The sequence below is a fragment of the Hordeum vulgare genome, chromosome 6H (genome assembly GCF_904849725.1).
Source record: "Hordeum vulgare subsp. vulgare chromosome 6H, MorexV3_pseudomolecules_assembly, whole genome shotgun sequence".
In the NCBI taxonomy this organism is placed as follows: domain Eukaryota; kingdom Viridiplantae; phylum Streptophyta; class Magnoliopsida; order Poales; family Poaceae; genus Hordeum; species Hordeum vulgare.
In genome coordinates, this window is record NC_058523.1 from 516,416,147 (window position 1) to 516,432,304 (window position 16,158).

A 16,158-nucleotide genomic window follows, 5' to 3' on the forward strand; every position below is an offset into this window, starting at 1 on the left:
ATGACGCGATCCACTTATCAACCAACAACACCTTGTTTATAATCAGAAGACCCTGACTATCTTTGATCAACTGGCTAGCCAACTAGAGGCTTGCTAGGGACAGTGTTTTGTCTATGTATCCACACATGTATATAAGTCTTCATTCAATACAATTATAGCATGGATAATAAACGATTATCTTGATACAGGAATTGTAATAATAACTATATTTATTATTGTCTCTAGGGCATAATTCCAACAGTCTCCCACTTGCACTAGAGTCAATAATCTAGCCCTCACATCATCATGCGAATTACATTGTAATAAATCTAACACCCATACAGTTCTGGTGTTGATCATGCTTTGCCCGCGGAAGAGGTTTAGTCAGCGGGTCTGCTACATTCAGATTCGTGTGCACTTTGCATATATTTACGTCCTCCCCTTCGACGTAGTAGCGGATGAGGTTGAAGCGTCGTTTGATGTGTCTGGTCTTCTTGTGAAACTGTGGTTCCTTTGCTAAGGCAATGGCACCAGTGTTGTCACGGAACAAGGTTATTGGATTCAGTGCACTTGCCACCACTCCAAGATCCGTCATGAACTGCTTCATCCAGACACCCTCCTTAGCCGCCTCCGAGGCAGCCATGTACTCCGCTTCACATGTAGAATCTGCTACGACGCTTTGCTTGGAACTGCACCAGCTTACCGCACCCCCATTAAGAATAAATACGTATCCGGTCTGCGACTTAGAGTCGTCCGGATCTGTGTCAAAGCTTGCATCGACGTAACCCTTTACGACGAGCTCTTCGTCACCTCCATACACGAGAAACATCTCCTTAGTCCTTTTCAGGTACTTCAGGATATTCTTGACCGCCATCCAGTGATCCACTCCTAGATTACTCGGGAACCTGCCTGCCATACTTATGGCCAAGCTAACGTCCGGTCTAGTGCACAACATTGCATACATGATAGAACCTATGGCTGAAGCATAGGGGACGGTGCTCATATGCTCTCTATCCTCATCAGTTGCTGGGCACTAAGTCTTACTCAATCTCGTACCTTGTAAAACTGGCAAGAACCCTTTCTTGGACTGTTCCATTTTGAACCTCTTCAAAACTTTATCAAGGTATGTGCTTTGTGAAAGTCCTATCAGGCGTTTTGATCTATCCATGTAGATCTTAATGCCTAGAATGTAAGCAGCTTCTCCTAGGTCCTTCATAGAGAAACTTTTATTCAAGTAATCCTTTATGCTCTCCAAAAACTCTACGTTGTTTCCAATCAGCAATATGTCATCCACATATAATATTAGAAACGCCAGAGAGCTCCCACTCACTTTCTTGTAAATACAAGATTCTCCAACCACTTCTATAAACCCAAATGCTTTGATCACCTCATCAAAGCGTTTGTTCCAACTCCGAGATGCTTGCACCAGCCCATAAATGGATCGCTGGAGCTTGCACACCTTGTTAGCATTCTTAGGATCGACAAAACCTTCGGGCTGCATCATATACAACTCTTCCTTAAGGAAACCGTTAAGGAACACCGTTTCGACATCCATCTGCCAGATTTCATAACCGAAAAATGCAGCTATTGCTAACATGATTCTGACGGACTTAAGCATCGCTACGGGTGAGAATGTCTCATCGTAGTCAACTCCTTGAACTTGTGAAAAACCCTTTGCCACAAGTCGAGCTTTATAAACGGTCACATTGCCGTCAGCGTCCGTCTTTTTCTTAAAGATCCATTTGTTCTGAATAGCCTTGCGGCCCTCAGGCAGTACTTCCAAAGTCCACACTTTGTTTTCATACATGGATCCTATCTCGGACTTCATGGCCTCCAACCATTTGTTGGAATCTGGGCCCACCATTGCTTCTTCATAATTTGCAGGTTCATTGTTGTCTAACAACATGATTGACATGACGGGATTACCATACCACTCTGGAGCAGCACGTGGTCTCGTCGACCTGCGTGGTTTGACAGGAACTTGAACCGGAGTTTCATGATCATCATCATCAACTTCCTCCTCAACCGGCGTCGCAATGACAGAGGTTTCCCCTTTCCCTGCGCCACCATCTATAGGGATGAGAGGTTCGACAACCTCATCAAGTTCTATCTTCCTCCCACTCAATTCTCTCGAGAGAAACTCCTTCTCGAGAAAAGCTCTGTTTTTAGCAACAAACACTTTGCCCTCGGATTTGAGATAGAAGGTGTACCCAACTGTCTCTTTTGGGTAACCTATGAAGATGCACTTTTCCGCTTTGGGTTCCATCTTTTCAGGCTAAAGCTTTTTGACATAAGCATCACATCCCCAAACTTTAAGAAATGACAACTTTGGCCTTTTGCCATACCACAGTTCATATGGTGTCGTCTCAACGGATTTTGATGGTGCCCTATTTAAAGTGAATGCAGCTGTGTCTAATGCATAACCCCAAAACGATAACGACAAATCGGTAAGAGACATCATAGATCGCACCATTTCTAATAAAGTACGATTACGACGTTCAGACACACCAGTACGCTGTGGTGTTCCACGCGGTGTCAACTGTGAAACAATTCCACATTGTCTTAAGTGAGCACCAAACTCGAAACTCAGATATTCACCCCCACGATCAGACCATAGGAATTTGATCTTGTTGTCATGATGATTTTCAACTTCACTCTGAAATTTCTTGAACTTTTCAAATGTTTCAGACTTGTGCTTCATTAATTAGACATAACCATATCTACTCAAATCGTCAGTGAAGGTGAGAAAATAACGATATCCGCCGCGTGCCTCTACGCTCATCGGACCGCACACATCGGCATGTATGATTTCCAACAAGTCACTAGCACGCTCCATTGTTCCGGAGAACGGAGTTTTAGTCATCTTGCCCATGAGGCATGGTTCGCACGTGTCAAGTGAATCAAAGTCAAGTGACTCCAAAAGTCCATCGGCATGGAGTTTCTTCATGCGCTTTACACCAATATGACCTAAGCGGCAGTGCCACAAAAATATGGCGCTATCATTGTTAACTCTAACTCTTTTGGTCTCAATGTTATGTATGTGTGTATCACTATCAAGATTCAATATGAACAATCCTCTCACATTGGGTGCATGACCATAAAAGATGTTACTCATAGAAATAGAACAACCATTATTCTCTGACTTAAAAGAGTAACCGTCTCGCAATAAACAAGATCCAGATATAATGTTCATGCTCAACGCAGGCACTAAATAACAATGATTCAAGTTCATAACTAATCCTGATGGTAACTGAAGTGAAACTATGCCGACGGCGATTGCATCAACCTTGGAACCATTTCCTACGCGCATTGTCACTTCATCTTTCGCCAGCCTTCGTCTATTCCGCAGTTCCTGTTTCGAGTTGCAAATATGAGCAACAGAACCGGTATCGAATACCTAGGCACTACTACGAGAGCCGGTTAAGTACACATCAATAACATGTATATCAAATATACCTGATTTTTCTTTGGCCGCCTTCTTATCAGCCAGATACTTGGGACAGTTGCGCTTCAAGTGACCCATATCCTTGCAATAGTAACACTCTGTTTCAGGCTTAGGTCCAGCTTTGGGTTTCTTCGTCGGATTGGCAACAGGCTTGCCGCTCTTCTTTGAATTACCCTTCTTGCCTTTGCCGTTTCTCTTGAAACTAGTGGTCTTATTCACCATCAACACTTGATGCTCTTTACGGAGTTCAGACTCTGCGACTTTCAGCATCGCAAACAACTCGCGGGTGACTTATTCATCCCTTCCATGTTGTAGTTGAACACAAAGCCTTTATAGCTTGGCGGCAGTGATTGAAGGATTCTGTCAGTGATAGCCTCTTGTGGGAGTTCAATCCCTAGCTCAGCTAGACGGTTTGAGTACGCAAACATTTTGAGCACATGTTCACTGACAGACGAATTCTCCTCCATCTTGCAAGCATAGAATTTATCGGAGGTCTCATACCTCTCGATCCAGGCGTTCTTCTGAAAGATAAACTTCAACTCCTGGAACATCTCATATGCTCCATGACGCTCAAAGCGACGTTGAAGTCCCGGTTCTAAGCCATACAAGACTGCACATTGAACTACTGAGTAGTCCTCCTTACGTGTTAACCAAGCGTTCTTAACATCCTGGTCAGCCGTAGCGGGTGGTTCATCTCCTAGCGCAGCATTAAGGACATAATCCTTCTTCCCAGCTTGTAAGATTAGCTTAAGATTACGAGCCCAGGCTACAAAGTTGCTTCCATCATCTTTCAACTTAGCTTTCTCTAGGAACGTATTAAAATTCAGGGTGACTGTCGCGTGAGCCATGATCTACAACACAAATATATACAAAGTGGACTTAGACTATGTTCAAGATAATTAGAGTTTAACTTAATAAAATTACTCGCTAAACTCCCACTCAAAAAGTACATCTCTCTAGTCATTTGAGTGGTTCATGATCCACTTACACTATCTCAAGTCCGATCATCACGTGAGTAGAGTATAGTTTCAGTGGTAAGCATCCCTATGCTAATCATATCATCTCTATGATTCATGATCGACCTTTCGGTCTCATGTGTTCCGAGGCCATGTCTGCACATGCTAGGCTCGTCAAGCTTAACCCGAGTGTTCCGCGTGTGCAACTGTTTTGCACCCGTTGTATGTGGACGTTGAGTCTATCACACCCGATCATCACGTGGTGTCTCCAAACGACGAACTGTAGCAACGGTGCACAGTCGGGGAGAACACAATTTCGTCTTGAAATTTTAGTGAGAGATCACCTCATAATGCTACCGTCGTTCTAAGCAAAATAAGGTGCATAAAAGGATTAACATCACATGCAATTCATAAGTGACATGATATGGCCATCATCACGTGCTCCTTGATCTCCATCACCAAAGCACCGGCACGATCTTCTTGTCACCAGCGCCACACCATGATCTCCATCATCGTGTTGCCATCGGGGTTGTCGTGCTACTCATGCTATTACTACTAAAGCTACATCCTAGCAAAATAGTAAACGCATCTGCAAGCACAAACGTTAGTTTAAAGACAACCCTATGGCTCCTGCCGGTTGCCGTACCATCAACGTGCAAGTCGATATTATCTATTACAACATGATCATCTCATACATCCAATATATCACATCACATCGTTGGCCATATCACATCACAAGCATACCCTGCAAAAACAAGTTAGACGTCCTCTAATTTTGTTGTTGCATGTTTTACGTGGTGACCATGGTATCTAGTAGGATCGCATCTTACTTACGCAAACACCACAACGGAGATATATGAATTGCTATTTAACCTTATACAAGGACCTCCTCGGTCAAATCCGATTCAACTAAAGTTGGAGAAACTGACACTTGCCAGTCATCTTTGAGCAACGGGGTTACTCGTAGCGATGAAACCAGTCTCTCGTAAGCGTACGAGTAATGTCGGTCCAAGCCGCTTCGATCCAACAATACCGCGGAATCAAGAAAGGACTAAGGAGGGCAGAAAAACGCACATCACCGCCCACAAAAACTTTTGTGTTCTACTCGAGAAGACATCTACGCATGTGTTGGAAATATGCCCTAGAGGCAATAATAAATTAGTTATTATTATATTTCTTAGTTCATGATAATTGTTTATTATCCATGCTATAATTGTATTGATTGGAAACACAATACTTGTGTGGATACATAGACAAAACACTGTCCCTAGTAAGCCTCTAGTTGACTAGCTCGTTGATCAAAGATGGTCAAGGTTTCCTGGCCATAGGCAAGTGTTGTCACTTGATAACGGGATCACATCATTAGGAGAATCATGTGATGGACTAGACCCAAACTAATAAGACGTAGCATGTTGATCGTGTCATTTTGTTGCTACTGTTTTCTGCGTGTCAAGTATTTGTTCCTATGACCATGAGATCATATAACTCACGGACACCGGAGGAATGCTTTGTGTGTATCAAACGTCGCAACGTAACTGGGTGACTATAAAGATGCTCTACAGGTATCTCCGAAGGTGTTCGTTGAGTTAGTATAGATCGAGACTGGGATTTGTCACTCCGTGTGACGGAGAGGTATCTCGGGGCCCACTCGGTAATACAACATCACACACAAGCCTTGCAAGCAATGTAACTTAATGTAAGTTGCGGGATCTTGTATTACGGAACGAGTAAAGAGACTTGCCGGTAAACGAGATTGAAATAGGTATGCGGATACTGACGATCGAATCTCGGGCAAGTAACATACCGAAGGACAAAGGGAATGACATACGGGATTATACGAATCCTTGGCACTGAGGTTCAAACGATAAGATCTTCGTAGAATATGTAGGATCCAATATGGGCATCCAGGTCCCGCTGTTGGATATTGACCGAGGAGTCTCTCGGGTCATGTCTACATAGTTCTCGAACCCGCAAGGTCTGCACACTTAAGGTTCGACGTTGTTTTATGCGTATTTGAGTTATATGGTTGGTTACCGAATGTTGTTCGGAGTCCCGGATGAGATCACGGACGTCATGAGGGTTTCCGGAATGGTCCGGAAACGAAGATTGATATATAGGATGACCTCATTTGGTTACCGGAAGGTTTTCGTGCATTACCGGAAAAGTTTCGGGCTCATCGGTAGTGTACCGGGAGTGCCGGGAGGGGTGCCGGGGACCATCGGGAGGGGTGTCACGCCCCAAGGGGTCTCATGGGCTGTGGGAAGAGATAAACCAGCCCCTAGTGGGCTGGAATAAGTTCCCACTAAGGCCCATAAGGTTTGAGAAGGAAAAAACACAAGGTGGAAAGAGTTTCCAAGTGGGAAGGTGGAATCCTACTCCAAGTAGGATTGGAGTAGGACTCCTCCACCTCCAATTTCGGCCAAACCTTTAGGTTTTGAGGCTGCCTCCTCCCCTCCCTCCCACCTATATATACGGAGGTTTTAGGGCTGATTTGAGACGACTTTCTCACGGCTGCCCGACCACATACCTCCATAGTTTTTCCTCTAGATCGCGTTTCTGCGGAGCTCGGGCGGAGCCCTGCTGAGACAAGATCATCACCAACCTCCGGAGCGCCGTCACGCTGCCGGAGAACTCTTCTACCTCTCCGTCTCTCTTGCTGGATCAAGAAGGCCGAGATCATCGTCGAGCTGTACGTGTGCTGAACGCGGAGGTGCCGTCCGTTCGGTACTAGATCGTGGGACTGATCGCGGGATTGTTCGCGGGGCGGATCGAGGGACGTGAGGACGTTCCACTACATCAACCGCGTTCTCTAACACTTCTGCTGTACGATCTACGAGGGTACGTAGATCACTCATCCCCTCTCGTAGATGGACATCACCATGATAGGTCTTCGTGCGCGTAGGAAAATTTTTGTTTCCCATGCGACGTTCCCCAACAGTGGCATCATGAGCTAGGTTCATGCGTAGATGTCTTCTCGAGTAGAACACAAAAGTTTTTGTGGGCGGTGATGTGCGTTTTGCTGCCCTCCTTAGTCTTTTCTTGATTCCGCGGTATTGTTGGATTGAAGCGGCTTGGACCGACATTACTCGTACGCTTACGAGAGACTGGTTTCATCGCTACGAGTAACCCCGTTGCTCAAAGATGACTGGCAAGTGTCGGTTTCTCCAACTTTAGTTGAATCGGATTTGACCGAGGAGGTCCTTGGATGAGGTTAAATAGCAACTCATATATCTCCGTTGTGGTGTTTGCGTAAGTAAGATGCGATCCTACTAGATACCCTTGGTCACCACGTAAAACATGCAACAACAAAATTAGAGGACGTCTAACTTGTTTTTGCAGGGTATGATTGTGATGTGATATGGCCAACGATGTGATGTGATATATTGGATGTATGAGATGATCATGTTGTAATAGAAATATCGACTTGCACGTCGATGGTACGGCAACCGGCAGGAGCCATAGGGTTGTCTTTATACTAACATATGTGCTTGCAGATGCGTTTACTATTTTGCTAGGATGTAGCTTTAGTAGTAATAGCATAAGTAGCACGACAACCCCGATGGCAACACGTTGATGGATGATCATGGTGTGGCGCCGGTGACAAGAAGATCGTGCCGGTGCTTTGGTGATGGAGATCAAGAAGCACGTGATGATGGCCATATCATGTCACTTATGAATTGCATGTGATGTTAATCCTTTTATGCACCTTGTTTTGCTTAGAACGACGGTAGCATTATGAGGTGATCTCTCACTAAAATTTCAAGACGAAATTGTGTTCTCCCCGACTGTGCACCGTTGCGACAGTTCTTCGTTTCGAGACACCACGTGATGATCGGGTGTGATAGACTCAACATTCACATACAACGGGTGCAAAACAGTTGCACACGCAGAACACTCGGGTTAAGCTTGACGAGCCTAGCATGTGCAGACATGGCCTCGGAACACGTGAGACCGAAAGGTCGAGCATGAATCGTATAGTTGATATGATTAGCATAGGGATGCTTACCACTGAAACTATTCTCGACTCACGTGATGATCGGACTTGAGATAGTGGATTTGGATCATGTACCACTCAAATGACTAGAGAGATGTACTTTTTGAGTGGGAGTTCTTAAGTAATATGATTAATTGAACTAATTGTCATGAACATAGTCTAATGGTCTTTGCGAATTACGATGTAGCTTGCGCTATAGCTCTACTGTTTTTTATGTTCCTAGAGAAAATTTAGTTGAAAATTGATAGTAGCAACCTTTGCAGACTGAGTCTGTAAAACCGAGGATTGTCCTCGTTGCTGCGCAGAAGGCTTATGTCCTTAATGCACCACTCGGTGTGCTGCACCTCGAGCGTCGTCTGTGGATGCTGTGAACATCCGACATACACGTTTCTGATGACTACACGATAGTTCAGTGCAAAGTACTTAATGGCTTAGAAGCAAGGCACCGAAAACGTTTTAAAACGTCACGGAACATAAGTGATGTTCTAAAGAGATGAAATTGTGATTTCATGCTTGTGCCCTTGTTAAGAGGTACGAGACCTCCAACAAGATTCTTTGACCACAAAGTAAAGGAGAAAAGCTCAATCGTTGAGCGTGTGCTCAGATTATCTGAGTACGACAATCACTCGAATCGAGTGGGAGCTAATCTTCCAGATGAGATAGTGATGGTTCTCCAAAATCACAGCCACCAAGCTTTGAGAGCTTCTTGATGAACTATAACATATCAAGGATAGATACAATGATCCTTGAGCGATTCGCGACGTTTGACACTGCGAAAGTAGAAATCAAGAAGGAGCATCAATAGTTGATGGTTTGAAAAACCACTAAGTTTCAAGAAAGGGGAGGGCTAGAAGGGATACTTCGTGAAACGGCAAAACAGTTGCTGCGCTAATGAAGAGACCCAAGATTGAACCCAAACCCGAGACTAAGTGCTTCTGTAATAAGGGGGACAGTCACTGAGGCGGAGCAACTCTAGATACTTGGGAGATAAGAAGGCTGGCGAAAGTCGAGAGAAGTATATTTGATATACATAATGTTGATGTGTACTTTACTAGTACTCCTAGTAGCACGAGGGTATTGGATACCGGTTCGGTTGCTAAGTGATTAGTAACGCGAAATGAAAGCTACGGCATAAGCGGAGACTAGCTAAAGGCGAGGTGACGATACGTGTTGGAAGTGTTTCCAAGGTTGATATGATCAAACGTCACACGCCCCCTCTACCATCGGGATTGGTGTTGAACCTAAATAATTGTTATTTGGTGCTTGCGTTAATCATGAACATGATTGGATCGTGTTTATTGCAATACGATCATTCATTCAAAGAGAATAATGGTTACTCTATTTGCTTGAATAATCACCTTCAATGGTTTATTGAATCTCGATTGTAGTGTTACACATTGGTGCCAAAAGATACGAGTTAAATGATGATAGTACCACTTACTTGTGGCACTGCCGCTTGAGTCATGTTAGTATATAAATTGCATGAAGAGGCTCCATGCTGATGGATCTTTACTCACCTGATTTCGAATCACTAGTGACATGCAAATCATACCACATGAGCAAGGCCTTGTTTTCATTGAGATGAAACAAGATAGTAACTTGTTGGAAGTGATACATTTTGATGTATGCAGTCCAGTGAGTGCTGAGGCACGCAGTGGATATCATTATGTTCTTACTTCACTGACGACATGAGTAGATACAGGAGTATTTACTTAATGAATCACAAGTCTGAAATATTGAAAAGTTCAATTCTGTTTCAGAGTGAAGTTCGTCGTAACAAGAGGATAAACTGTCTACGATATGATCATAGAAATGAATATCTGAGTTGCGAGTTTTTGGTACACAGTTAAGACAATGTGGAAATTGTTTCACAGTTCGTGCCACCTGGAACATCATGGTGTGATGATGTGTCTGAACGTCATAGCCACGCACTATTTAGTATGGTGCATGCTGTGATGTCTCTTATCGAATTACCACTATCGTTTATGGGTTATGCATTAGAGACAACCACATTCACTTTAAATAGGGCACCGCGTATTTCCGTTGAGATGACACAGTATAGACTGAGGTTTAGAGAAATCTAAACTGTCGTTTCTTGAAAGTTTGGGGCTTCGAAACTTATGTGAAAAAGTTTCAGTCTGATAAGCTCGAACCCAAAGCGGATAAATGCATCTTCATAGGATATCCAAAACAGTTGGGTACATCTCCTATCTCAGATCCAAAAGCAAAGTGTTTGCTTCTAGAAACGGATCCTTTCTCGAGAAAAGGTTTCTCTCGAAAGAATTGAGTGGGAGGGTAGTAGAACTTGATGAGGTTATTAAAACCATCACTTCAACCAGTGTGTAGCAGGGCATAGGAAGTTGTTCCTGTGGCGCCTACACTAATTGAAGTGGAAGCTGATGATGGTGATCATTGAGCTTCAATCAAGTTACTACAAACCTCGTAGGTCGACAAGGTCGCGTACTGCTGCAGAGTAGTACGGTAACCCTGTCTTGGAGGTCATGTTGTTGAGCAACAGTGAACCTACGAGTTATGGAGAAAGCGATGGTGGGCCTAGATTCCGACAAATGGCTGGAAGCCATGAAATCCGAGAGAGGATCCATGTGTGAAAACAAAGTGTAGACTTTGGTAGAACTACTTGATGGTCATGTGACTATTGGGTAAAATGGATCTTTAAAAGAAGACAGACGATGATGGTGATAAGTCACTATTAAGAAAAGCTCGACTTGTCGCAAAGATGTTTTCGACAAGATCAAACAGTTGACTATGATGAGTCTTTCTCACTCGTAGCGATGCTAAAGGTCTGTTAGAATTGTGTTAGTAGTTGCTGCATTATTTATGAAATATTGCACGTAGGATGTCAAAACGTTGTTTCCTCGACGGTTTCCTTGAGCAAACATTGTATGTGATACAACCAGAAGGTTTTGTCGATCCTAAAGATACTAGCAAGTATGCAAGCTCCAGTGATCCTTCAATGGACTGGTGCAAGCATCTCGGAGTTGGAATAAGCACTTTGATGAGATGATCAAAGATTTTGGGTGTGTACAAGGTTTATGAGAAACTTGTATTTCCAAAGAAGTGAGTGGGAGCACTATAGAATTTCTGATAGGTATATATGGTTGACATATTGTGGATCAGAAGTAATGTAGAATTTCGGTAAAGCATACAAGGTTGTTTGAAAGAAGTTTTCAAAGGAGTACCTGGATTACGCTACTTGAACGTTGAGCATCAAAGATCTATGGAGATAGATCGAAAGCGCTTAATAGAAGTTTCAACAAGATGCATGCCTTGACAAGTTTTTTGAAAGAGTTCAAAATAGACCAGCAAAGAAGGAGTTCTTGGTTGCGTTGTGAGGTGTGAATTTGAGTAAGACTCAAAACCCGACCACGGCAGAATAAAGAGAATAGACGAAGGTCGTCTTCTATGCCTTAGCCGTAGAATCTAAAGTATGCCATGCTGTGTACCGCACCTGATGTGTGCCTTGACTCAAAGTCTGTTGAGGGTACAGAGAGTGATCCATGATTGAATCACTAGCAGCGGTCAAAATTTATCCTTAGTAACAAATGGACTAAGGAATTTTTCTCGATTATGGAGGTGGTTAAAGAGTTCGTCGTAAAGGGTTACGTCGATGCAAGCTTTGACACTAATCCGAATAACTATGAGTAGTGAAACGGATTCGTATAGTAGAGTAGATATTTGGAGCATTTCCGAATAGCACGTAGTAGCAGCATCTATAAGATGACATAAAGATTTGTAAAGAACGCACGGATCTGAAAGTTTCAGAACCGTTGACTAAAACCTCTCTCACGAGCAAGACGTGATCAGACCCCATAACTATATGGGTGTTGGATTCATTGGAATCACATGGTGATGTGAACTAGATTATTGACTCTAGTGCAAGTGGGAGACTGTTGGAAATATGCCCTAGAGGCAATAATAAATTAGTTATTATTATATTTCTTAGTTCATGATAATTGTTTATTATCCATGCTATAATTGTATTGATTGGAAACACAATACTTGTGTGGATACATAGACAAAACACTGTCCCTAGTAAGCCTCTAGTTGACTAGCTCGTTGATCAAAGATGGTCAAGGTTTCCTGGCCATAGGCAAGTGTTGTCACTTGATAACGGGATCACATCATTAGGAGAATCATGTGATGGACTAGACCCAAAATAATAAGACGTAGCATGTTGATCGTGTCATTTTGTTGCTACTGTTTTCTGCGTGTCAAGTATTTGTTCCTATGACCATGAGATCATATAACTCACGGACACCGGAGGAATGCTTTGTGTGTATCAAACGTCGCAACGTAACTGGGTGACTATAAAGATGCTCTACAGGTATCTCCGAAGGTGTTCGTTGAGTTAGTATAGATCGAGACTGGGATTTGTCACTCCGTGTGACGGAGAGGTATCTCGGGGCCCACTCGGTAATACAACATCACACACAAGCCTTGCAAGCAATGTAACTTAATGTAAGTTGCGGGATCTTGTATTACGGAACGAGTAAAGAGACTTGCCGGTAAACGAGATTGAAATAGGTATGCGGATACTGACGATCGAATCTCGGGCAAGTAACATACCGAAGGACAAAGGGAATGACATACGGGATTATACGAATCCTTGGCACTGAGGTTCAAACGATAAGATCTTCGTAGAATATGTAGGATCCAATATGGGCATCCAGGTCCCGCTGTTGGATATTGACCGAGGAGTCTCTCGGGTCATGTCTACATAGTTCTCGAACCCGCAAGGTCTGCACACTTAAGGTTCGACGTTGTTTTATGCGTATTTGAGTTATATGGTTGGTTACCGAATGTTGTTCGGAGTCCCGGATGAGATCACGGACGTCACGAGGGTTTCCGGAATGGTCCGGAAACGAAGATTGATATATAGGATGACCTCATTTGGTTACCGGAAGGTTTTCGTGCATTACCGGAAAAGTTTCGGGCTCATCGGTAGTGTACCGGGAGTGCCGGGAGGGGTGCCGGGGACCATCGGGAGGGGTGTCACGCCCCAAGGGGTCTCATGGGCTGTGGGAAGAGATAAACCAGCCCCTAGTGGGCTGGAATAAGTTCCCACTAAGGCCCATAAGGTTTGAGAAGGAAAAAACACAAGGTGGAAAGAGTTTCCAAGTGGGAAGGTGGAATCCTACTCCAAGTAGGATTGGAGTAGGACTCCTCCACCTCCAATTTCGGCCAAACCTTTAGGTTTTGAGGCTGCCTCCTCCCCTCCCTCCCACCTATATATACGGAGGTTTTAGGGCTGATTTGAGACGACTTTCTCACGGCTGCCCGACCACATACCTCCATAGTTTTTCCTCTAGATCGCGTTTCTGCGGAGCTCGGGCGGAGCCCTGCTGAGACAAGATCATCACCAACCTCCGGAGCGCCGTCACGCTGCCGGAGAACTCTTCTACCTCTCCGTCTCTCTTGCTGGATCAAGAAGGCCGAGATCATCGTCGAGCTGTACGTGTGCTGAACGCGGAGGTGCCGTCCGTTCGGTACTAGATCGTGGGACTGATCGCGGGATTGTTCGCGGGGCGGATCGAGGGACGTGAGGACGTTCCACTACATCAACCGCGTTCTCTAACACTTCTGCTGTACGATCTACGAGGGTACGTAGATCACTCATCCCCTCTCGTAGATGGACATCACCATGATAGGTCTTCGTGCGCGTAGGAAAATTTTTGTTTCCCATGCGACGTTCCCCAACAGCATGAACCTAGCTCATGATGCCACTGTTGGGGAACGTCGCATGGGAAACAAAAAATTTCTTACGCGCACGAAGACCTATCATGGTGATGTCCATCTATGAGAGGGGATATTTGATCTACGTACCCTTGTAGACCGCACAGCAGAAGCGTTAGTGAACGCGGTTGATGTAGTGGAAGGTCCTCACGTCCCTCGATCCGCCCCGCGAACCGTCCCGCGATCAGTCCCACGATCTAGTGTCGAACGGACGGCACCTCCGCGTTCAGCACACGTACAGCTCAACGATGATCTCGGCCTTCTTGATCCAGCAAGAGAGACGGAGAGCTAGATGAGTTCTCCGGCAGCGTGACGGTGCTCCGGAGGTTGGCGATGATCTTATCTCAGCAGGGCTCCGCCCGAGCTCCGTAGAAACGCGATCTAGAGGTAAAACCGTGGAGATATGTGGTCGGGCTGCCGTGGCAAAGTTGTCTCAAATCAGCCCTAAAACCTCCATATATATAGGGGGAAGAGGGGAGCCTTGCCTTGGGGTCCAAGGACCCCCAAGGGGTTCGGCCGAGCCAAGGGGGGGAGTCCTCCCCTTCCAAACCGAATCCAACTAGGTTTGGAAGGAGGAGTCCTTCCCCCTTTTCCCACCTCCTCCTTTTTTTTCTCTTTGATTTTCTTCCTATGGCGCATAGGGCCTTCTTGGGCTGTCCCACCAGCCCACTAAGGGCTGGTGCGCCACCCCCAAGGCTTATGGGATTCCCCGGGGTGGGTTGCCCCCCCGGTGAACACCCGGAACCCATTCGTCATTCCCGGTACATTCCCGGTAACTCCGAAAACCTTCCGGTAATCAAATGAGGTCATCCTATATATCAATCTTCGTTTCCGGACCATTCCGGAAACCCTCGTGACCTCCGTGATCTCATCCGGGACTCCGAACAACATTCGGTAACCAACCATATAACTCAAATACGCATAAAACAACGTCGAACCTTAAGTGTGCAGACCCTGCGGGTTCGAGAACTATGTAGACATGACCCGAGTGACTCCTCGATCAATATTCAATAGCGGGACCTGGATGCCCATATTGGATCCTACATATTCTACGAAGATCTTATCGTTTGAACCTCAGTGCCAAGGATTCATATAATCCCGTATGTCATTCCCTTTGTCCTTCGGTATGTTACTTGCCCGAGATTCGATCGTCAGTATCCTCATACATATTTCAATCTCGTTTACCGGCAAGTCTCTTTACTCGTTCCGTAATACAAGATCCCGCAACTTACACTAAGTCACATTTCTTGCAAGGCTTCTGTGTGATGTTGTATTACCGAGTGGGCCCCGAGATACCTCTCCATCACATGGAGTGACAAATCCCAGTCTCGATCCATACTAACTCAATGAACACCTTCGGAGATACCTGTAGAGCATCTTTGTAGTCACCCAGTTATGTTGCGACATTTGATACACACAAAGTATTCCTCCGGTGTCAGTGAGTTATATGATCTCATGGTCATAGGAACAAATACTTGACATGCAGAAAACAGTAGCAACAAAATGACACGATCAACATGCTACGTCTATTAGTTTGGGTCTATTCCATCACGTGATTCTCCTAATGACGTGATCCAGTTATCAAGCTACAACACCTTGTTTATAATCAGAAGACCCTCACTATCTTTGATCAACTGGCTAGCCAACTAGAGGCTTGCTAGGGACAGTGTTTTGTCTATGTATCCACACATGTATATAAGTCTTCATTCAATACAATTATAGCATGGATAATAAACGATTATCTTGATACAGGAATTATAAAAATAACTATATTTATTATTGCCTGTAGGGCATAATTCCAACAGATGGGTCATGAGACCCCTACTGTGTAATATTATCTGTGTGGCTCTTCCGAGCCTCTTATATAAAGCTTGTATGTTTATGGTTATGTTGTGATGCCATCGATGTATCTATACATATCGGTATGCCATGCGTATGTGTGTCGTACTTGATATGTATGCGGTTCGATTACCTAGCCGTAGACTTTAGTAGCACTCCTTACAGGGAAATGCCCCTTTGTGATCCAACGA